Source organism: Phyllostomus discolor, chromosome 6 (assembly GCF_004126475.2).
Source record: "Phyllostomus discolor isolate MPI-MPIP mPhyDis1 chromosome 6, mPhyDis1.pri.v3, whole genome shotgun sequence".
Classification (NCBI taxonomy): domain Eukaryota; kingdom Metazoa; phylum Chordata; class Mammalia; order Chiroptera; family Phyllostomidae; genus Phyllostomus; species Phyllostomus discolor.
The window spans coordinates 104392524-104417580 of record NC_040908.2 but is presented as its reverse complement, the minus strand read 5'-3'; the positions used below and the strand labels follow the sequence as shown (position 1 = coordinate 104417580).

The 25057-nt window shown below is 38.1% G+C and overlaps 1 protein-coding gene and 1 pseudogene across 2 annotated transcripts in view; both read left to right on the top strand.

The window, feature by feature from the left end:
* Positions 1-25057, top strand: part of FAT3 (FAT atypical cadherin 3) — a 640331-nt gene that overhangs the window by 451019 nt on the left and 164255 nt on the right. The gene's annotated exons all lie outside the window — the stretch shown is intronic.
* LOC114499244 lies at positions 18544-20041 on the top strand (annotated as a pseudogene).

The following is a 25057-nucleotide window of genomic DNA, read 5'->3' as shown; positions in this document are numbered from 1 at the left end:
AAGTGACTTGCTTTTGTGGCAAATCGGGGCCTACCAGCCTCATCTATTTTGTGGCAAGACTGGTTTAGTGAAGGCTGCGAGGCTGTCATCCAGATGCAGATTGCTACAAGGGAGATAAGTCAGGAGAGTCTCAGTGGCAGAGCCAAGGAAAATGGGTTGCTGTATTAGGGCGAATGCTGTCAGTTCCTTTAAAATTGAGAAAACCTACATTTGATTATTTTTTTCTTTTTTCATGTACCACTGTATGTATTTTACACAATTATTCAATCTGACTTAGTAATAAATAAAACATCACATAAAACAATGTCCTTATTATAGTAGCCCCTCTAAAGTTTATGTCAATCCAAAATTTATATCACTCTAATCTTTTACCACAAATATAGACAGAGATGGTTAAAGCATAGAATTTGCAGACAGACAGGCAGGGCCTGCCACACACTAGCTGTGTAACCTTTCTCAATCTAGCCTCAGTTTCCTCTCCTGTAAATGAGGACAATAATAATAATAGCTTCTTCATAGGATTTTGTGAGGACTAGCATGTTGCATGTACATTGCACATATTGAGTGTTTCATATATGTTAACCATGAGGACTAGAAGCTTAAAATTTTTCCTTGTGATTCTAGAAGCAGTCTTCTTGTGGCGGAATTCTGAACACTTAGAGCCTTTTACTATGCATTGTGCCTATAATTTGGCTCATAGCTGTTGAATATACTTATGGTGCTTCAATGAGAGAGCATCTATGACTACCTGGAGTAGTTCCTGGCACATGGTATGCATGCAAAAATGTATTAATTCCTTCCTTCCTTCTCTGAACAAGAGCTCAAAGTTTCAGAGATTTGCCATCTTCCACTTGCCAACCTCCATTTAAATGCATCATGACCATGTAAGATGGAGCAGCTCCTTCTCCTCTGATAGGCTGAGTGGGGAGTCCACCAGGCGTTTGACCTGGCTATGAGGAGGGTCGCTGGGGCCCTCCTGGAGGATCTGCGGTCCCCTGGCTTTCTAAGTCTGACTTTGAGATGGAGAATAAGGCATGCAAGCTCAAAGGCAGAGCTGTAGCATTCCCAAGAATCTAAGGTCTCAATAAAGTAAGTATTCTTGAGACTAGCATGAGACAGGTAACTAGTTTTCCGGGTTAGCCATCTTCAGGCCTACCTGGTCTCATCATTAATTCCCATGCTTTCTCCAGAATTGTAACCACTTTAAGGCCCTAAATTGTGTTTACTTGTTAATGCAGCATGTTTAATATTTAAACACATAATGGGATTTTTTTCTGTTTCATTCAGATTTCAGTACGTTAATTGTGGGGAGATAATAAACCAGTGAAGAGTAGTCAAGAGATTCTCAGTGGAGGCAACCCACAGCTTGGTTAATAGCTAGTGACAGATACCATAATTCAAAATTTGTCGCTTTTACTAGTTTCACACTCCTCCTCTCCTTCATGCAGTCCTCAGCGCTGTCAGCAAGCTGCAGAGTGACCTCTCAGAGTTTCCGGGTCCCCTCCCTTCCTGGCCCTACCTTTCATAAAGGTCAACAGTAGGGTTGGAGGCCAGAACTGAGGAGTACTCGTAGCACGTGGAGAAATACCTGGGACATCACAAACACTCAATGAGTGTTGGTTAAACTTTAAGTTTAGGGCTCCAGGTGACCCACAAGCCAGATAATCCACACTTCTACTGCTCAGAAATCCACATAAAAGAGGTTTTTTGGCAAGGGGTTTTCAGGGCTCCCACCATGCCAGCTGACAGGCAGGAGGGGGAAAGTCCTCACCCTACTGCATGCCAGTCAGCACAGAAGCTGCTTGCCAACCCAGCGTGTTTTTGGTGCCCAAACAGTCCCTAAATCACGTGTATTTACCTAAAAGCTATCATCCTCAAGAGTTCATAAATATATTATTCAGAAGGAAGATTGTATATTTTTCATGAGGTACCCTGTTGTAAATCCTGGCATGCCACAACACACTTTTGCTGATAATTCTTAAAACTGGATATGGGGCTAAGCTCTGTGTTAATGTATACTTTGCTATTATGTAATTGAGATTAAATCTACTTTTAGGATACTACTCTTAAATAAAATAGGAAAAGCTCAATATTTTAAAAAGTGCATGAGTACTCATTAATTGCCCTCTTAAGAAGCCTCATGCAGGCAATTTAAATTAGGCAACTAGTACCTACTGAGCAGGGGGCTTCCAACCAATGAGGCCCCATGTTATGGAAAAGCTTTTCTAAATTTCTCCATATGGAGAGCCATTTAATTTGCTCTTGCTGTTCATTGCTGTGAAAACAATTTTTGGTGTCCTATAGGGTCACAAAATCACTGAAATTTTCTCTTCATGGTATGGGGACAGCCTCTTTGCTACTTGAAAATCAGTGTGGCAAAGTCTAATCTTTGCATCTTCTGTCATTACCAAAAATGTCCTCAGCCCTCTTCTCATCAGGTGAAGGAGAAGTCAGAATGTGTGCTGTGCAATCTAAGGCAACATTACAGCCTTACCAGCAGAGAGACAGAGCTGCAATAGACAAAAAATCATGTGGAATGCAAGGATTCAGATAGGCTGGTTCAGTTTCTGCTAGAGAATGTGATGGGGTTTGTATTTAGCATTTTACAAGAGCAGACGTCGTTCCATCTCTATCAGCAGTAGCCAGAACACGCTTGCTCCACCTCGGAATGAAGAATTACACATCTCTCCGTGCAAGGCCGTGACAGACCTATGATGTGTGCTTCGATACACACACAAAACCATTTACCAAAAATGACACTTCCAGAAGCAACTCATTTAAAAGTTCCTGTCCTATCTCAAGGACATCAATATGGAAGGAAGAGTGAACTTGATCTCCTATGGTTTAAAGCATGTGTATATGTACCTCAGTGAGGGACGGAAAATGAAACTCCGTTTCAACACTCTTCTTTTAGAAATGACATAGTGTTTATGGTAAGATTTTTTAAATAGCTATTTTTAATTATAGAATAATTATAAACCTGTAACCATGATGTGCCAGAAGTATATAATATAGAATACTTGTTCAGTGTAAAAAAAAGGAGAGAGAGAGATAAGCAAAAAAGAAGAAAATGCAACACTCACAATTTTCCATTCTATCATGATCACTTTTTACATTTTGGAATATAAACTTTCATAATTTCTTTAAACTGACATATTACATACAATCCTACATAAAATTTGTCAAAAAATTGAAATAATACTCTGCATATTGTTTTGTAAACCCCCTTTTGCCTTTATCCATTTATTTTGCAGCATTTTCTATATTAACAAATTCATATTCAATTTCTTTTTTTTTAGTTGTGTGAGATTGCATGTGGTAGAGTTTTTAATGACCTTAAGTAAGGGACTGTCACCTTCTCTGGAAGATTGCATGGACACAGCCCCGCCCCCATTCGTACTTCTGTAGCGCTGGTTTGGTGCCCATTTCCAAGCAGGTGTCTGCTTACCCTGTCTTCAGGCCGTGGGTCAGCTGAAAGAAAGACCCTGGGCATGATATAATGTCATTTAGCAGGCTATATCTGGTGCTTGAGTACAACACAAATGGGAGCAAAAATCCCTCCCTTGGCTGGAGTTGTGACACTTTACCTTACAGCATTCACTTACTGAAAGAAAAAATATACTATGTAAGTACATTTATACATAAATATCTATGAATACTTGGAAAAAAAGACTACTGCATATTAACTCATGTCCTTTGGAAAATTATATCAGAAATCTGAACCCGTAAACTAAATATGATAATGTAAACAGCTGAAAGTTTTACACACAAATACACACCACTCCTCTCTCTTCCACTGTAGAATGTGACAGTATTCTGGTAGATATTAATATTATACCTTATGCATATAACATTTTCTCATTGAAGGCAAAATGATTCATTATAAGCATCTTTTCACAAAAGTGCAAATAAATCCCACAGAATCATAAAATTTCAGCACTGTACAGTACCTTAGAAATCATGTACTAGATGGCAGTCTATAAAATCCCAAATTAAAGATCTCAGTTAATATTTGCCAAATGTGGGCATGCAAGCGACATTCACATTTGGCACTGCTGTGTGCATTCTGTACCAGCGACAAATTGTGGTGTAAAATGAGGGAAAAGATCCAAACCAAATTGTAGCTGAGGCTTGACATGTCTTTGAGAGGACACATATGCCTTCCCATGTTTAAAAGCAAAATCCCATCAGATGATTCACGTAGAATGCATAGACAGAAGGGCAGCCCTTCCAGATGCCACATCAGTTCCAACTTGGAGCTGCTAAGTAAAAGGGACTCTGGAAAGACTCAGACGTGCCTGCCAAGAATAAGTCATCTCTGCACTCAGACCCCACTTTCAGACAACCTTGAAATGTGGTTTTTAGTAAGGAAGGGCAAGAAAAATAATACGCTTCTATGGAATGTCCTTTTTTGAGGGTAAAATGTAAAGAAATATATAATTCATGAAATTGTGTCTATTGTGAGACCATAGATTACAAGGCCCTTAATGACTATCTTTGTTTTTCTCCTGGCACCGAGGCTGTACTTATTAGACTCAAAGCACTCATAAGTATTGGCTGGATTGGATTGAAAAAATGTTTCCCCTTCTCTCTGTTGTGGGTAGATACAGGAAGGAAGAAATGCATCTCAGTTACAATTAGTTCTTATATGGGAGGAGCTTTAGCTATGTAGGCCTGTGCCCAGCTATTTCTAACAACATAATATATAACTTTAGACATCTGACAAATGGCAGAGCCAGTCCAGAAACTGAAGAAGGAAGCACCATCAAGGCTGCCACTTGCAAGACGATCTATCTGGATCATTTGTAGCCATAGTTCAACTTCATTATGTCATCCATGATAGGATTACTGGTTCCCGGGAGAATAGAATGCATTGGACTCTATGCTTGCCTAACAAGCGGCATTTTCTAGAGATGCCTATACTTCCAAGATAAAGGCCTAGTGTATGAGGTTGAAATCAGCACACTGACCAATTTACATATGACCCTGCTTAGCTCCTCACATAGGGGTCCTGGCATAAGGTCTGACAGCAGAGTAAAGAAGACAAACCAGAGGAAAGTGCAGCTGCTGGAAGCAATAAACAGGCCCAGAGATGGACTCATGTGGTCAGGAATGGTAGGTGAATCTTTGGGAGGGGAGTTGTCTTTGACTGCCACAACTGAGGTTTGGAGCAAGAGTTCAAAATCACAAAGAATTATAAGCAAAGGAAACCATTGTTCCCACTGCTTTTCTGCTCTCATTTTGATTGTCATACATTTCAATGGCATCCAGATGTTCCATTATTTTAGCTACCAACTTGGGAAATTATATTATAGTTACTTTCAAAGTTGTCAGAACACTAAACTCAACAATGACAGTTTATAACCCATTTTCTCTAAAGCACTTAATTTTTTTCTTATAACCCTGATGGGCTGGCATTTAAATAAAGAAAGTCAGGATTCTGAAATTCAGTTCACTTTTGTATATGCAAAATTATTCGTTGTGCTCATCCACATGCATATTGGTTCTTGCACCTACACATTGTATTATTGTACTTTAACTTTTCCTCTATTTGTATCTAGATTTGTTAAAAATAGGATATTTGCTTCATATTTTAACTTTGAATATTTGCATTCTAATTTTAAGCTAAACTATAATATTTTGGCATTTAAATTTATGCATTTTGGGGGGAAAACTGAAGGCTAGTTTTTAAAAAAAGCAATATTATCAATTTTGAAAACACACACTGCCCCAGTTGAATAAACAACATACTGGTATGTATATCATATTTTACAACAGATTTATTTATGGCTTCCCAGAAAACTCCATTCGCCATTTCCAGTTATGAGAGGATGAAGTGCTTCAGTTAATGCCTACAGCATTCGTATGGTAATCTTGAAATTGGGAGACTTGGCCTCATCCATAAATGGTAACTGTAAAAAACCAGGCCACTTTTAAAGCAAACAAAAGCAGAGAGAGCCCAGAGGATACTTTTGAAAAGAGGAGACTATTTCCAACAAGTCTAGTAAAAACGAGTATTCCTAAAGCAAATGAATGGGAGAGTTCTTATAAGACTATTGCTGTTGCCTTTTTTTTTTTTTTTTTTTTTGGTAGAGGCTGCTTGTATTATCTGTACAGGACTTAGCACCCTGTTGAACTCAATAAATATGCAGTGGTGATAATATTATTGCTCAGAATTCATTAGCACTTTCACATCTTTTGAGTGTCACAATGTTCTGCCTACAAGGTGCAGGGAATTTTAATTTAATGCTCATTCTGAGGCTTTAAGCTTGGAAGTGTAATGACCCATGTAAGATAATCCTCTACTTCAAGCAGGGCATTTTTGGAGCACAGCCATAGGGTTGTCCAAGAATTCATTAAAAAGCAAAGAAACTTTACTTCCCACACTAAAATTTAGGGCTTAGTGTACTGGCTTTTCCAATCTCTGTCCTCCAAGCCATCCACATCATAATCTCCCAACACACAAAAAAATGGGAGAAATAGAGAAAATTTGAGAAGGTCTATGACAATTAAATAACTCTAACCAACCTCAGTCAAATTGTGTATGTCCATGGTAGAGGTTGAAACAGAAATCACATAGGGCTGGAACAAGTTTTTTGTTATTTTGTTGTTTTAAATCAGGAAAACAAAAATTGTCCTTCAGCCTAATTCAGCTCTGAATAGACTTTGGAATATCTGTCAGTTTGCATATATATTTCTCCTATGAAATTTAATTTTTCTTTTGGCTTAATAGGAATTATCCACAGAGAGTTTTGATACCGGTAATGTCCTTGATACTTGCCACAGTACCTGGCATCTAAAAGGCATTCTGGAACTATTTAGTTGAAGGAATTAATTAATTAATTAATTAAGCAATCATGAAAGTAAATTTTCACCTGTTCAGTAACCATGCTCTTGGTTATTTTACTGCCTTTTTAAAAGCAGAAAATTGTTGAGGTCACCTTACAAAATCCTTAACTTTTTCTTGTATCTCATTTGGGAATTACAGGGCAATGAACCTACTTTAAAAAAATCTAATTTATCAGCCCTGGCTCATGTGGCTCAGTGGATTGAGCATTGGCCTTTAAACCAAAGCATTGCCTGTTTGATTCCCAGTCTAGGGCACATGCCTGAGTTGTGGGCCAGGCACCCAGTAAGGGGCACATGTGAGAGGCAACCACACATTGATGTTTCTCTCCTTCTCTTTCTCCCTCCCTTCCCCTCTCTAAAAAACATTAAAAAAAGAAAATCTTAAAAAATCTAATGTATCAATAAATGTAATAAAATGTTCTGGGAATATTTAAATTGATAATAAATCTATGTAAATTATTATTTGTGAGAATATGCAAATACCTGGTGTGAGATGTAGTTAACAGTCCATGGTTGCTACAATAAATAACTATAGATACATGTATGTGTGTGTGCACACACTCGTACATACACATGAGTACTTCCAACACATGCAACATGGTGATTACACTCATGGTTACCCTAAAACAGTTGGGGGCACCAGAGTAACACAAGTGGTACAGTAACTAACTATAGGACAGTATGTAATAAAATTATGTGTCTGGTTGTGAGAAACAACTTGTATGTCCAGTAAGAGTTAAGGATTAGACTTATCGGGGAGGACTTCATGGAAGATGAAAGACTTGACTGGCATCTTGGAGAAGAGGGGCCCTGTAAAAGAGAACACAAGTGATCCAAGTATGGAGGGATGGATATGGCACCCCTGCGAGACTGGGCCTAGAGTAGCCTAAGTGCCAAGGGAAATCAGATTTGGAGAATGGTGGAAGGGGAGGCTAAGGTAGTGATTTTGTGTAGAAACATGAGGAGATACAGAGCAATGAAAGGTTCTTGAGTAGAATGATGAGATGATGTAGGTTGTATATAAAAATCACTTAGCTAGTGAAATGGGACTTTGGAGTAAGAAAGAGACTGGGAGCAAGCCAGCAAGTTAAGAGGAGGTAAGACCCAGGTATAAGAGGATTGCTACCCAATCACACATAGGCAGGGATTTCAGTAAGATAAGCAAGACATGACAAAATGAACAAAGCAGAGACTGAATGAGAGACTCAAGGGGGGAACAAGGGTCATTGTTTCCCACAGTTGTTAGACACTAAAGTTCAGCAGCAGACCTATCAAGACTTCGTAAGTGCCCTTGACTTCATCTATTATTCTTCCCTTTAGGTGAAGTGATGTGGCCTTCATGCCAGCTGCTACCTGTTTAATTAGTCTCACTCACCATCAGAATATGATCTCAGGATTGGTCTACTCCTGTCTTGTGCAAAAAAAGAAGCCTTTATAAGTATCTTGTGAAAAAAAATATAGAAAGATTGTTTTCCTTCTTTTTTTGTAAATTTAGTTTTACTCATTTTCATAATGTTCTTGACTCTGCATGTTTGGACCACTCTGGTAACTGCAGAGTTTCTAATACAGGTGAGTTTGACTTGGAGTCCATGTATTTTCCTCTTATTCTTCACTGAATGGGTACTTGGGACTTGACCATGAGGAGTAGGCAATTCACTCACCAGGGCCTCTTTGCCTTATGAATCTGTTCTCCAAACTGAATCACAATCCTGTCGAGATATCAACTATTGTTAATATCCTTCTTCTCCAAGGCAAAGACTCCTCATATTTCATTGTTTGTAATACTTAGCACAGTTCCAGCATAATCAGTAAATATTTTGCTCAATGGATGTAAAAGCCAAAGGGCATTTTGAGAACTAGGGAAAGCAGCAATATCCAAAGGTAAATACACCCATTTGCCTTCCATTGGAGGAACCTGTTTAGCACTTCGACTAACGTACATCCATGCTAACATGCAAGTGTGTGCATTGTACTTGTACTTCCAAATGTGAACTATTTTATCCCATCTCACAGGTCTGTCAGGAGGCTGAGATGACTTACCCCCTACAGATAAGGTGGCTAATTATGTTATTAGAATGTAGAATTACCTGGAATGGCTTTGTCACTCACTTCACAACAGACCTTGGTTTGATACTGCTGTGTTCAAATGACTGAAAATGTGAATGATATATGAGATGATGTATGAACATATATGGAAGATTTTTTCAAAATGTTTTATGACAGACTTGTTTTTAATCCTATGCTTTAGCTATTACATTGTTCTTAACTTAAAATTGATTTTAGTTCACTTCTATAACCATGCCTTCAGTACCTAGGATAGGCAGGTTCTGTGCTGAGGGAGGCAGGGACATTGTAGTGAAAGGGATAAACTGGATGATGACACACTGGATTCAGCTAGATGAGCAAGATGGATTGTAAAAATGGCCACAAATTTTTGCAGCTTCTCCCATCAGTAGGTAGAGCCTTGGCTTGGTGACTTGCTGTGACCCATAGCATCCAGTGGAAGTAACATGTGCAATTTCTGAGTCTAAGCCCCAAGAGACCTTGCTCCTGTTCTTCCTGTGCTTGTTATCTTGAGACTTTGGCCTGTTTTCATGATGTGGTCACTCTTCAGAGGCAAGATGGACCCTCCAACCACATTTTGGTTTGAATGTCTAGACATGATGTCACACATTCACCAAGAGGTTATGAAGGGCTGATTACTTGAATAATGCTCTTTCTGGGAAAAGCAGATTAAATTCTTAAGTTGGTCAAAAAAATGGCTTAACAAAGTAGGGATAGGAGACTAGCTTGGGGTGATATGTGCTTGGGCTGGGGCTGGGGCTAGAGTGAGTGTTCCTGCTGTTGAGCTGGTGCTGACATGATTTGCCCTTCTTACCAGCATTGAAGTTGGGGGTGCCTAAGCTTTCTCATCTGCTTGCCGAGATGTGGGGCAAAAGGGAGGAGAGTGTAGTGGAGCCTGAAAGCTGTCAGCAGTCAGAAAAATGGAGTCATACTCCTTATTACTCTTTAATGCAAGTGTCTTCATAGCACTTAGCACCTGCAATTGTCTTTAAAAAGTTTTTCTCATTTATTATTTATTTCTCTACCCACTCTACCCTCTACAGATTATAAACTGAGTATTGGTTGGGACCAAATCTATATCATTGTCTGCTGAATCTCTAGCCTCTAGATTAGTACTGGATGCATAGTAGGTACTCAATAAATATTTATGTATGAATGGACTTCTACAAGTAAACATTAGTTTCTCTGTGCTCAATCCTGATGCTTAGTGACCGGAGAACAAGTGCACTGCAGATAATTCCAGTAATCTTAAATTTGAGTAACTTTCTCTGCATCTCCTATAAGTTGATACTCCCAAAAGAATGGCTGGGAAATAACCTTTGGTTCTTCTCTATGCTTCAAGCTATATTTTTGTATCAAGTCAGATTGTCAGAATATCATGTACCTGGCTCAAGTTACTCTGGCTTCCCATGGAAATATTTGTACAGCATTATATTCTTGATTTTTATTGATGTTATTATACTATACGACCATGTCCAACCTGTCTCTGAATACTTTGTAAAAGTGCTGCTCAGAACACTGTCCTCTAGGTTATTCACTTTTTCCTGGGAAAGACATGCAACAGGATCTTAGAATTTAGAGCTGGGGCTAGAGGGAATCTTCCCTTTATTAGGTGAGGATTTCAGCCATCTATTACAGAGCACTTGTAGCTCCTCTTAGCCTAGATTTTCTCATATTATTATCCCTACCACACTCACATACCCAGCTCTTGCCTTTTTTTGTTTGTAAGTACATATGATATCATTAAAATTATATATGTATATACACACACACAAGCACACTTTTCCTATTAAGTCTCCCCAAACTTCTTTGGAAGTAAGTATGGTATTAGTGATTAATAAACAGGTCTTACTCCTGAGACACACTGGAAAAAGCCTGACTGACACTTAACTGTCCATTGTCATTCCTCTGTTGAAGGGAAATGAAAAGCCCAGAGTGCTGAGGTAACCCCATCAGAGGCAGAGTGTTATTCACCCATATGTCTCCCTTAGCACATTTTAAGTGGTCAACAAATGTTTCTTGTGTTACTCTCTTTTGCGGTTTTCTTTTAATACCTTAGGGACTTAATTACTGTCATATGACCAGAACTTGGAGAATATAAGGATCTAAAATTTTAAACACATCCACTTTCCAGAGATCTCCTAGAGGATATCTTTTAAGTAGAATAAGGGGTTGATTTTCATCTGTGTCCTCTCACTGCTTAACATAATGCCTAAGTATTAGGCCATCCAAAACTGTTGTGGAATGATCTCCAGGAGTACTTTATCTTTGAAACTATAGGATTGATTAGCTTCTTTTACCTAGAGCCAGATTTAATGAAGATGAAACAAAAAGCCATTTTTAGTATAGTCATTTTAACCTATAATACTTTAAAATGTAATCAAATTAACCTTTTTTAAAGAAATAGGTGGGTATACATAAGGTAAGTTATAGAGTTAGTTTCTATAAAATAAATCTGTTCTCTGCCATTTTTGCCATACAATTGGAGATATGTTTTCATTAAAAACATGTCTTGAGGGTAAGAGATCCAAGATGGCAGAGGAGTAAGTGGAAGCTACACTAACCTCTTCCCAGGACCAATCTGGAATTACAACTAAGTTGTGGAAAAAGCATCCTAAATAACTGACTGAACACTAGCTGGAGAGAAGCCTTATAACCACTGACAGATGGAAGAAAATACTTCACCACAAGATGACTGGTAGAGAGTGTAGAAATTCAAGAGGTCTAGCTGGGGTCCCACAGGCAGCAGCTGAAGTGCTGGAGGGATATTACAGTGTCTGGGGGATCTCCCTGAGAAGTGTGGGTTCTAAACTCCAAGCTGGGCTCCCAGCCCACAGCACCAGAGCTGGAAAGGAATATGGATAACAACCAGTTGTGAAAAGCAGCAGGGTTTCTATCTGCCAGGGAGAGAAGGCTGGAGATGCAGAGAGCCTCTTAAAGGGCCAACACACAAATTTTCATTTATAGCTACTTACTCTGGACTCCAGCAGAAGGAGAGCAGAATGGACTTGAGGAAAGTCTGGGGTTGGTGGCTCTGAAGAAAGAACTGACAGAACAGCTACTAGGATCCATGTGCTGAGTCATTCCCCAGACCGCAGAGGCCATCTTTCTCTGGCAGAGCACTCTTCTCCAAGAGCTATCAGCCTTAGGGGAAGTAATAGCCCCAACTACAGGAATTACTCTGCCCCACTATGTGGAGGTTAAGCCTTATAGCTTGATGAGTTTGACAACTGATTGGTTTAAATGACTGATGAGTTTAACAACTAAGGCAGAAAATACAAAGAAGCAGCCAAAATGAGAAGACAAGAAAACAGGCCCCAAATGAAAGAACAAGAGAATTTTCCAAAGAACTAGATAAAATGGAGACACATAGTTTATCAGATAGTTTACAGTAATGATTATAAGGATACTCAAAAGCATGGAAAAATAACATAAAAACCATAAAAAAGGACCAGTCAGAAATAAAGAATGCAATATCTTCAATAAATAATACACTGGAAGGAATAAACAGTAGGTTAGATGAAGCAGAAGATCCCATCAATGATTTGGAAGATAAGGTAGAAAAAACACTCAGGCAGAGTGGCAAAAAGAAAACAGAATTTTTAAAAAATGAGAATAGCTTAAGAAACATTTTGGCCAACATGAAGCAGAACAATATCCACTTTACAGCAATACCAGAAGAAGACAGTGAGCAAGGGACCAAGAACCTATTTGAAGAGATAATGACCCAAAACATCACTAATCTGGTGGAGGAAAAAGACACACAAGTTCAGAAACTGCAGAGAGTCCCAAACAAGTTGAACCCAAAGAGGCCTAAACTAACACATCATAATTAAAATAATAAGGCTTAAAGATAAGGAGAGATTCCTAAAAGGCACAAGAGAAAAGCAGGTAGTTACCTACAAGGTAGCACCTATTAGACTGTCATCTGATTATTCCTCAGAAACATTTCAGACCAGAAGGAAGTGGTGTGAAATATTCAAGGGGATGAAAAGCAAGGACCTACAACCAAAGCTACTTTACCCAACAAGGCTGTCATTTAAAATTGAAGGAGATATAAGAAGCTTCTCAGACTAGAAAAAGCTAAAGGAGTTCATTAACACCAAACCTGTACTGCAACAAATGTTAAAGGGCTTGATTTAAGATGAAGAAGAGTAGCTCAGTGGATTGAGCGCGGGCTGGGAACCAAAGTGTCCCAGGTTCGATTCCTAGCCAGGGTACATTCTTGGGTTGCAGGCCATAACCCCCAGCAACCGCACATTGATGTTTCTCTCTCTCTCTCTCTCTCTCTCTCTCTCTCTCTCTCTCTCCCACCCTTCCCTCTCTAAAAAATAAATAAATAAAATATTAGAAAAAAAAAGATGAAGAAGAAAAAGAGAAAAAAAGAAAAAAGGAAAACAGTCTAACAATAAAATGGCACTATATATGTATCTATTAACAGTCACCTTCAATGTAAATGGCTTAAATGCTCTAACCAAAAGACATAAGGTAGTTTAATGGATAAGAAAACAGGACCCATATATATGCTGCCTCCAAGAGACTAATCTCAAATTAGAAGATATACACAGACTAAAATAGAGGGATGGAAAAAGATATTTTATACAAATAGAAAAGAAAAAAACTAGGGTGCAATAATTATCTGACAAAATAAACTTTAAAACAAAGGCTATAGTAAGAGAAAAAGAAGAACTCTACAAAATGATAAAGGGAACAATCCAGCAAGAAGATATAACCCTAGTAAACATTTACACACTCTACATAGGAACACCTAAATTTGTGAAACAAATCTTGATGGACTCGAAGGGAGATAGAGTGACAGAAATATAGTCATAGTAGGGGATTTTAACATACCATTGACTTTAATCAATAGATCTTCCAGGCAGAAAATCAACAAGGAGAGAGCGGCCTTAAATGACACACTTGATCAAATGGATTTAATTGATATCTTCAGAGCATTTCACCCCAAAGCAGCAGGATATACATACTTTTCAAGTGCACGTGAAGATTTTCTAGGATAGACCACATGTTATGACACAAAAGAAATCTCAATAAATTTAAGAACATGGAAATCATACCAAGCATCTTCTCCAACCATAATACTATGAAACTAGAAATCAATCACAAGAACAATGAAAAACATGCAAAGACATGGAAGCTAAATAACCTGTTATTAAACAATAAATAATGGGTCAACAATAAGATCAGCCCTGGCTGGAGTGGCTCAGTGGATTCAGCACTGGCCTACGAACCAAAGGGTCTCCAGTTCAGTTCTCAATCAGGGCACATGCCTGGGTTGCAGGCAAGATCCTCGGTAGGGGACACACAAGATGCAGCCACACATTGTTGTTTCTCTCCTTGTCTTCCTCCCCAACCCCCCCTCTAATAAATAAATTAATTAGTCAATTAATTAAACCTTTATAAAAACACATTTAAAAAATCAAGGAAGAATCAAAACATACCTTGAAACAAATGAAAATAAGGAAACAAATATCCAAAATCTGTGGGACACTGGGATAATAATTCTAAGAGAGCAATTCATAGCATTATAGACCCCCTCAAAAAAGTTCAAATAAGCAATTTAACTTCCCACTTAAAAAAGCTTGAAAAAGAACAGCAAACAAAGCCCAAAGTAGAAGGAAGGAAATGATAAAGATCAGAGCAGAAATAAACAAAATAGAGTCTTAAAAATATACAAAAGATCAATGAATCCAAGATCTGTTTTTTGAAAAGATAAATAAGATCGCCAAACATTTAACCAGAATCATCAAGAAAAAAAAAGAGAAAGGACCAAAATCAATAAAATCAAAAATGAAAGAGGAGAAATAACAACTGACACCAAAGAAATACAAAAGATTGTGAGAAAATATTATTCACAACTATATGCCAACAAACTGGATAATGTGGATGAGATGAATACATTCCTAGAAACTTATAATCCTCCAAAACTAAATCAGGAAGAATCAAAGAATCTGAACAAACAGATTACACCTAGTGAAATTGAAGCAGCAATCAAAAATCTCCCAACAAACAAAAGCTGTGGACCGAATGGCTTTGCAGGTAAATTTTTCCAAACATTCTGAGAAGAACTAACACCTGACCTTCTCAAACCATTTCATAAAATTCAAGAGAAGGGAAGGCTCCCAAACTCATTTACAAGGCCTGCATTATGCTAATTCCAAAACCCAATAAAGACACTAGAAAGAAAGAAAATTATAGACCAATATCTCTGATGAACATAGATGCTAAGGTACTCAACAAAATATTAGCAAACCAAATATAGCAATGCATCAAAAAGATCATACACTATGATCAAGTAGGACTTATTCTGGGAATGCAAGGTTGGTACAACACTTGTAAATCAATAAATGTGATTCACCACATAAACAAAATGAAGGATAAAAACCACATGATCATATCAATAGATGCATAAAAAGCATTTGACAAAATCCAGTACCCATTTATGATAAAAACTCTCAGCAAAGTGGGAATAGAGGGAACATACCTAAACATAACACAGGCCATATATATGACAAACCCACCGCCAGCATCATACTCAATGGGAAAAATCTACAGGCATTTCATTAAGATTGGGAGCAAGACAGGATGTGTGCTTTCACCTTTTTTTCTTAATTTTTTAAAGATTTTATTTATTTTTAGAGGGAAGGGAGGGAAAGAAACATCAGTGTGTGGTTGCCTCTCATGTCCCCCACTGGGAACCTGGTCTGCAACCCAGGCATGTGCCTTGACTGGGAATCGAACCAGCAACCCTTTGGTTCACAGGCCCACGCTCAACCCACTTAGCTACACCAACCAGGGTTCACCTCTTTTATTCAACATAGTACTGTAAGTCCTCACCAAAACAATCAGACAAAAATAAGAAATAAAAGGCATCGAAACTGAAAAGGAATTAGTAAAACTTTTTATTCACAGATGACATGATTCTGTACATAGAGAATCCCAAAGATTCCACCAAGAGGCTACTAGAACTGAAAAAAATGAATTCATCAAAGTAGCAGCATACAAAATTAATATCCAGAAATCAGTTACATTTTTGTATGCCAATAATGAACTAACAGAAAGGGAAATCAAGAAAACAGTCCCATTCATAGTTGCTTCAAAAAGAATAAAATACTTAGCAATAAACTTAACCAAGGATGTAAAAGACCTGTACTTGGAAAATTATAAAACAGTGAAGAAAGAATTTGAAGATACAAATAAGTGGAAACACATACCATATTCATGGGTAGGAAGAATTAACATCATTATAATGTCCATACCACCCAAAGCAATCTATGGATTCAATGCCATTCCTATCAAGACTCCAATGATGTATTTCACAGAACTGGAGCAAATATTTCAAAAACTTATGTAGAACCACAGAAAGGCCCACATAGCAACAGCGATCCTGAGAAAGAAGAACAAAGTTGGAGGGATCATGCTACCTAATCTCAAACTGTTCTATAAGGCCATAGAAATCAAAACAGTATGATACTGGCATAAAAACAGGCACATAGATCAGTGGAACAGAATAGAGGGCCCAAAAATAAACCCACACCTTTATAGTCAATTAATATTTGACAGGAAGCAAGCACATACAATGGGCTAAAGATAGTTTATTCAATAAATGGTGTTGGGAAACTTGGACAGATAAGTGCAGAGAAATGAAACTAGGCCACCTTCTTACACCACACACAAGAATAATTTCAAAATGGATCAAAGTGTTAAAAGTTAGACCCAAAACCATAAAAGTCCTGGAAGAAAACGAAGCCTGCAAAATCTCAGACATTGCTCATAGCAATATTTTATGGGATGTATCTCCCCACACAAGGGAAATAAAAGAAAAATAAATAAATGGAACTATATCAAGCTAAAAAGTTTTTGGCCAGCAAAAGAAATAATCAACAAAATAAAGCAACAACCCGCAGAATGGCAGAACATATTTGCTTATATACCTGATAAGGGGTTAAAATTTACAAAGTATTTACAAAACTCAACCACCAAAAAATCCAAACAATCCAATTTAAAAATGGGCAAACACATAGACCCTTCTCCAAAGAGGACATACAAATGGCCAATAGACACATAAAAAGATTCGCAATATCAGTAGTCATCAGAGAAATGCAAATTAAAACCATAATGAGATACCCTCTCATACCTGTCAGAATGGCTATCATCAATAAATCAACAAACAAATGTTGGTGAGGATGTGGAGAAAGGTGAACTCTTTTCTTCTGTGGGTGGGAATGCAGATTGGTGCAGCCATTGTGGAAAGTAGTAGGGAGATACCTCAAAAAATTTAAAATGGATCAGCCTTTTGACCCAGCAGTCCCACTTCTGGGAATATATTGGGAGGAACTCAAAATACTGGTTTGAAAAAAATGTAAGCACCCCTGTGTTCATTGCAGCATTATTTACAATCACCAAAATAAAGAAACAGCCTGAGGGTCCATCAGTAGATGAGTGGATAAAACTATGGGACATTTACACAATGAAATACTACCTGGCTATAAAAAAGAAGAAAATTTTACCCTTTGCATCAGTATGGATGGATCTGGAGAACATTATGCTAAGTGAAATAAGCCAGTTAGAGAAAGAAAAATACCTTATGACTTCACTCATATGTGGAAACTAATGAACAAACTGAACTAACAAGGAAAATGGGGTCAGACTCAGATGGAGGGCAGGATGACAGCTAGTGGTAGGGGGATATTAGTGGGTGGAGGCATTGAACAAAAAGGATAAAGGACTCATGGACATAGACAACAGTGTGGTGATTGCTGGGGGGGAGAGTATAAGGAGACTAAAAAGTAATGTACAAAAAATACAACAAAGATTAAATGAAAAGAAAAATCTTTGAAATTTAAAAAATGATAAAAGTATAGTATAGTAAATATATAAACCAGTATTTACAAAAAAAAAAGGTGTGTCTTGAGATACTGAACTGTGAAGCATTTAGTGAGGAAGGACTTTTAATCTGACAGTATTGCACACCAGGGGAGAGAGTGGTAAAGGTTTCCTAATTCTTTTAGAAGTCTGCAACATGTCCTCAACTCTGTTCATTTATACCATTTTCTTCTTCCACATTTCTATATTCCATGCTTGTGCTGCTGGAACTTAACTCTTGTCCATCTTGTTAATGGTAATTTGTCGTACTATCTTAATAGGCATCTAAATTTGCTGAATTTTTTTGCATTTCAAAAATGAATTATTATTAAACTACACCAGGACTTAAGACTCAAAATCTGCTGAATACCTCCTTTAATGCAAATAATATTTGAACTCAGCATTTGTTATCCTCTTGGGATTTTTGTGTGATAGTCCAGGATTCTAAATGTCAGCATGTTTTTAGTAACAAGGCACATTGCATATATTGTAATATGGGCTAATTGGGCAAATAGAAGAAATATATTATTACAATTAAATGGGATAGTAAAAGGTCTTATCACTATCATTAAAATAAAAATATGTCGGGCTGGGAACCAAAGTGTCCCAGGTTCGATTCCCAGCCAGGGTACATTCCTGGGTTGCAGGCCATAACCCCCAGCAACCGCACATTGATGTTTCTCTCTCTCTCTATCTCCCTCCCTTCCCTCTCTAAAAAAATAAATAAATAAAATATTTTAAAAAATAAAAATATGTAAACAGCTGTGTTGCTTTTGGGGTGATGAAAATGCTAAAAAATTAGACTTTGGTTATTGCACAACTCTATAAATATACTGAAAAAAAACCACTTAAGACTCCTTTGGAAAAGGGGACAGAGGAGGAAAGCAGGAGCCCAAGGGCAGTTTCTAGAGAAGCTGGTGCTACTGCTGGAGAGACAGCCACACCTCATAGTTACAACAGTGTGTGCGTGTTCACCTTGTAGAACCTGCTGCGTCTAGGAAGCAAGGCAGAGGCAGGTACTTCTTTAAATTCCATTAGCAACACTTCCAGAATTCTTCTTCATGGATCCAAAGTCTGTGTATGTGCGAATTAGTATACACTAAAAGCAAACCCCAAGATTCTCCTCCTCTGCCTTTTCTGTCACTTCCTCCTTGCTTTATGGACGGAGTAGTCATTGAGCCCAAATAGCTCAGCAGGCACTGGAGAACTGGGTTTCCAGGAGGCTGCTGGAAGGAGAAAGAAGAAACAAGGGCGGCAGCTGCAAAATGAAGAAGGAGCATGTGTGACGCTGTCAATTCTCTGTGTGGTACACACTGTTCCGAAGCCCCCAGCAAGAGGGCCATTCTTCTACTTCCTCAGAATGTGAAGGATTATTTACTCCATGGTGGAACCCTGGTGGTTTCAGGAAGAGATGATTCTCCAACACGTTCACAGGCAGACAGAGATGATAAGGCCGAAGAATTGCAGTGGTCAGATGACACTGGAATTCCACTTAGGCACTGGAATTCCTGTGTTCACCAATACAGTCCAAGAAGCTATCAATTCCCTGCAGGCAGTGTATTTCCTAAGCTTAGCTGGAGTGCCCCAAAGGAGAAGCACTGCATAGCAATGAATATTCCTCTAAAATGTAAAACCCTCAGGGATGTCAAGAGTTCTGGTTTCATCACTTGTGACTTCATTCAGCCATTGCACTGATGATTCCCCAGATGCTTGTATAGAATATGAGCTTGTTCTTTGAAACTGGTATGAATTAATTTCTGGGGCTAAGTTCTGATGTTTTGTCAAGAAAAACAAGCTTATTGGTATTTCTCAATAGAACTACACACAATACTGTGATTGTATTTCTAAACAAAGGGAAGAGATTTGCAGATGTATGCAGACTTCTTCAAGAAACACATACAGTGTAAATTCTTAGATGAAGACTTTGTATTGGATATCTATAAAGACAGTAGTGAGAGGTGTGGCTAATCAATTTTAATCCATTTGGCAGAGTAACAGATTCATTGCTGTTTACTTGGGAAGAACTGATTTCAGAAAGCAAAAAGGGGATTTTTGTGAAGGAGATGCTCTGGAATAGGATCCTACAGCTTTCCTTTGCACAAGCAGTGAATTACATTCCATCCAATCCCGGTTCTGTCTTAGTTATTAACTGCTCTAGGACTTTGCAGACCTCTCCACTGAGAAAGATGCTCATGAACTCATCGATTTTCTTAAACTAAAAAGAAATTAGAAGGAGGATGACTGATTAGAGTGCTAAAGTTCAAGACCAAGTTAAGGAGGAAACCAGGGCTACTTCAGGAGGCTGTTCCTGGTTCACAACTTCCTGTTAACCCAGTTGGAATATGGGTGGGGCGGGCAGTGTGAAAATCAATAGCTTTTCATATTCATATGTGTCATCTAGGAAGGGGGGGAAATGAGGGACTTTGTTACTTGTAAAAATAACATAATAAACAGATCTTAAACATAAACAAATTTAATTGAATACTTTAAACAGGTGAAATTTATAGCATATAAATTATATCTCAATAAATGTGATTTTTTAAAAGCTATTTCCTGGTGAACTAATGAAATAATGGTTATATATATATATATATATATATATATATATATATCATCAGTAATCCTAATAAACCTTCAGTTGAAACAGATAGTAACTACAGCATTAAAGGTGTAAACATCAATAGCCCAGGGAATTTTTTGAAAGTTGTGTCCATCTGTGGCTGTGGTACCATTTGTGGCTGTGGTTCCATCTTATGACACACAAATGTAGTGTCCTTAATGCTCCTGCCAATTGGCAAGTGTTTACTAAGTTCAATTTTGAGAGGAACTGCTCCTGGAGAGTCAAAGGAATAAAATATAAAAATACAATTGCATCAATTACATATTGCCATATAAAAAAACTTTGTGGATTAAAACAACAACTATTGCATTTAGCTCACAGTGCTGTGGATTGCTGGATTGTTGTTACCTGGCCTGGCTTGGCTGATCACAGCTGGGCTTTTCCAGGATGTGTGGTCAGCTGGTGAGAAAGTTGATTTGTCTACAACAGTGTCACTTCCATGCCTGGGAGTCAGTAGGCTGGCATCTGAGGTGCTTGATTCTTCTCCACATGGCCTCTCATTTTCTACTTTGGTCACATAGTGATCTCAGGAGTTAAGGGTAGCAGGAGCAAAGCCCAACAAAGCCTCCTGAGGCTCAGAATTAGAACTTATACAGTGTCACTTCAGCTGCATTTTATTTGTCAAAGCAACTCACCAAGTGTTTTAGCTTGGGTTGCTGTAACAGAGTTCCACAGACTGGTCATAAAGTCCAAGATCAGGGTGGCAACAGGTTTGGGGTCTAGTGAGAGCCCTCTTCCGGGTCACAGATTGCCAACTCCTTATTGTATCCTCCCAGAAAGGAAAAAGAGTCAAGTAGCTCTCTGGTAATTCCATTGGTGAGAGCTCCACCCTCATGACCTAATGACCTCCCAAAAGCCCACTCCTAATGCCATCGCACTGGAGATTATATTTCAACATATGAATTTGGGGTGGGGCCACTGAGCATTCAGTCCAGAACACCAAGCCAGACTGGATTCAAAAGATAGGGAAATAGAATTCACTTCTTGGTATAGGGAGCTATGAAATTTTGTGGCCATTTTTGGAATCCACCACAAAGTACAGTCTATGTTAATTTGTTTTGTTGCTATCCAGTATACCTGTATCATTTCAATTAGATTAAGTCACTTAGTGAAGATGACTTGGCCCTGGTGTTGTAAAATACGTAGTCATAATATTACATGTGTATTAAATATTGGAGTAATTGCCTCACTGGAAGTGGCTGGGATAATAGCAGTAATAACCAAAATTGTTTAAATTCCATTTATGAATTTTGCCACATATTTATCTAACATAAATATTTCTTTGTGCTCCAAATGTTTATACCATTAAGTAGGATCCTGATGCCAGGGGAGCAGGGGGAACCCAAGATGGGATTAAAATTATGCTGTGGTTAGCACACATTGGGTTATGGAGAATTAGCTACATTGTGATTTATGTTCTATTCTGGTCATTTGCTAGCTAAAAGTTTTCTCACAGCAATGGGAAAAGTCCAGGAATGAGAAGTTTCCGAGCACAATCTCACGTCTTTGTTAAAGCCATGAGATCATTATTCCACTGCCAATTGTCCCTAAGAGAGAGGCCCCCTCCTTACAGGTGGAGAGCAGAATGCCCAGGTCTAGCTAGGAAACCACTCAACTCAACACATGTAACATTAGATGGGTCAGAACCAAAGACCTTTGTCCACAGCCATTAAAAATGTTTGCAATCCAACTTTGAAAAACCTCTTCAGGTTCAACCTTGAGTCTCAAACAGAAAAAGTCATCCCTCAACTACTTTATTAAAGTATAGTGTCCAGTTTGATTTCCTATCCTGAGGCATCCACTATCTGTAAACACAGCTCCCAGTGTGATTGCATCAAATGAAATGCATGCTTCCTAGCTGTTTGATAGAAGAGCTGATTATACAGGAATAGAAGTCTGACATCTTCAAAGGTGTCTTAAATGACTATTTTCTTTTCATAATTTGTTGCCTCAGATACAGTTGAGATTTTTTAAATAAAAGTACTGGACAAGCTTCTTAGTAGCATGTAAATTTAGGATTATAAAGAGCTTTTATATTTTTCTTCAAAGCTGAGCTCTCGTTTCTTTGCCATAATCCTCCCGTTGACACACTAAATAGACACCCCTTCCCACTGTTTCTGTCCACTGGGCTGAGAGTGGTGCAGCGGCGATGCCTTGCCAGAGTGCCACACCAGGGAGTCTGTCCATCTCTCCATTATTGCTCCACAAGTACACAGTTAATATATATATATATATATATATATATATATATATATATATATATATATTTGAATTTTTAAAACTTTCAATTAAAAAAAATTAAATTACTTAGTTACCAAAATTACTTCATCTAGAGCTTTAAGTCACTCCACCAAATTTACTAAAATATCAGCTATAAAGTCTATAGAACTTCACATTGCATGGGATTGTTTTAATAATAGCTGTGACAATTTCCAGAAAGTTCTGGTTCAGGGTTTGCTTTTTTTTCCATTTTCTATATCCAGCATTTTCAGTATGTTTAATTTAAGTATATTTAATTTTTCAAAGACTAAGGGTCACAGTTGCCTAGTTTCCTTATCAATATGTTTAACCTTTAGAAATGTATATTTTATTGTCAACAACCACAATTAAAAATGACATAAATTTCCCATATATCATACAGATGAATTTGCTGAGGAAAGATACAGAGCACCCATATCAATAGGAAATGGTGAAATTTTTGTTCCTTATTCTTATAAATGCAAATCTTCACCTATATACCATTTGAGCATTCATAAAAGAATGACAAAATGCCTAAAATTTGAAATATTTTTAATGACAGAGGATGGAAGTCATTCAGATGCCCAAAACAACATCTTCACAGGTGATAAAATAAAACTTAACAGGTGAGTTGCCAGAAGGCAAATTAAGTCTAAATCTCTCTGGTTGAAAATACAAGAATGGCTAGACTCTAAAATAATAGAAAATGCCACTTGAAAAGAACTAAAGAAATCTAGACTGTCTAAAATCATTCCATTTCAAATGATAAGCTCATTTGTTATTACCTAGCAACTTGGATATCTATAAATAGGAGATGTCAAGTTGGTAACCATGGGCAGGCAGATTCAGGATGAAAAGTGGAAACTGTCCAATGCAATAGAAAGGAAATAGGATGGGATTTCTCAAAAGATCAGGACACAATCAAACTTATCATCATGTTAAATCTATTCTATAGAAGTATAAATCACTCTGTTTTTAACTCTCAGTAAAATGAACATTCACTAAAATGCTGCCCTTAAGACAAAATGGAAAAATAGTCACCTAACACTTTCCTAACATCTTTAAAAACTATTAAAACTGCCTAATGTAAGTGAATTTTCATTTAATATGTAAACAGTTACAAAAAAGTGGTTTGGCAAATATAATAGCGATTTTTAGCACACTGACTTTGGCAGACTGGTCATTCTGTACATTGTTAATTCAGCATTTCAATCTTTAGCACTTCAACTTTCTTCTAATACCTGGTGCCCTCTGAGAAAGAACAAACTGGATAATCAGACACTCATTTTTTAAAAAATAAATACCGAGTGCCAAAACACGCTGGCTGGGAAATTGGGTATGCAGTGATGACTGAAACAAACACTGCCCCAAGACTGATGGGAGTTACTGTATATCGGGGAACATAAACATCAAATAAAAGTTACACAAATAGTTATTTAGCTAGAGTTAAAATAATGCTTTAAAAAAGGCATAGTGTGCTTTGGCTGGTGTTCTCAGTGGGCTGGAGTGTCATCCCCCACACCAAAAGGTTGGGGGCTCAATTGCGGGTCAGGGCACATACCTAGGTGGTAGGTTCAATTCCCAGTCTGGGTGCTTACGGGAGGCAACCAGATGACGTTTCTCTCTCACATCGGGGATTCTCTCTGTTACTCTTTCCCTTCCTCTCTCTCTCTAAAATCAATAAACGTGTTTAAAAAATTTTTTAAAGGCAGTGTGAAATGAGAAGGAGTACCTAGTCACTGGAACATTTTGTTTTTAATTGGTTTGTAATGAAACATTTTGTAAAATAGAAAGTGCAGTTCTGCCTGCTTAAACAGACTAGGGGAATAGATTTCAGTGTCATTCCCCACACCAGGTGTCAGAATTGATGTGGCTGGGCTGCAGGGGCAGGTGTATGCAGACCAGGGGCCAAGTGGGCCCTGATGCGGTGGGCAGGGGCTGGCTTTCTTTGAAGTCCCTAGTGTTCATCATGCATTGGGGTCCTTTCTGTGGTTCTCACTAGAGATGACCTATGTCCTTAAAGCCACATTCTCAAGCATTTCCCTCTTTTGTCTTGCCTGTAGGCTTTTAGCTTCTCCCAGCCTACTGCTCACAATGCTGTGACTGCTCCCCATTGCCCCTGCTGAGGCTGGTCACCCCAGTCCCCTTTCCTTTTCTTCTCTTTATCTTTATTCTTGTACTTCCCTGTCACCTATTACACATCTCGAGGTTCTAGGGCTTTGAGAGAACATGCTGTCCAGCTGCAGCACCCCTGTGCTTTATGCAGGAGGATTGAACATTCCATTCATTAGATGCAGCCTCTGGGTCTCTGACACTTGCAGGAATGACCTTTATGTTGCTGTACTGCTCCAGAGCTGTCACTCCCAGAAGTCCTTTTTAGAAACCTAAGGGTAATCAAAGGTT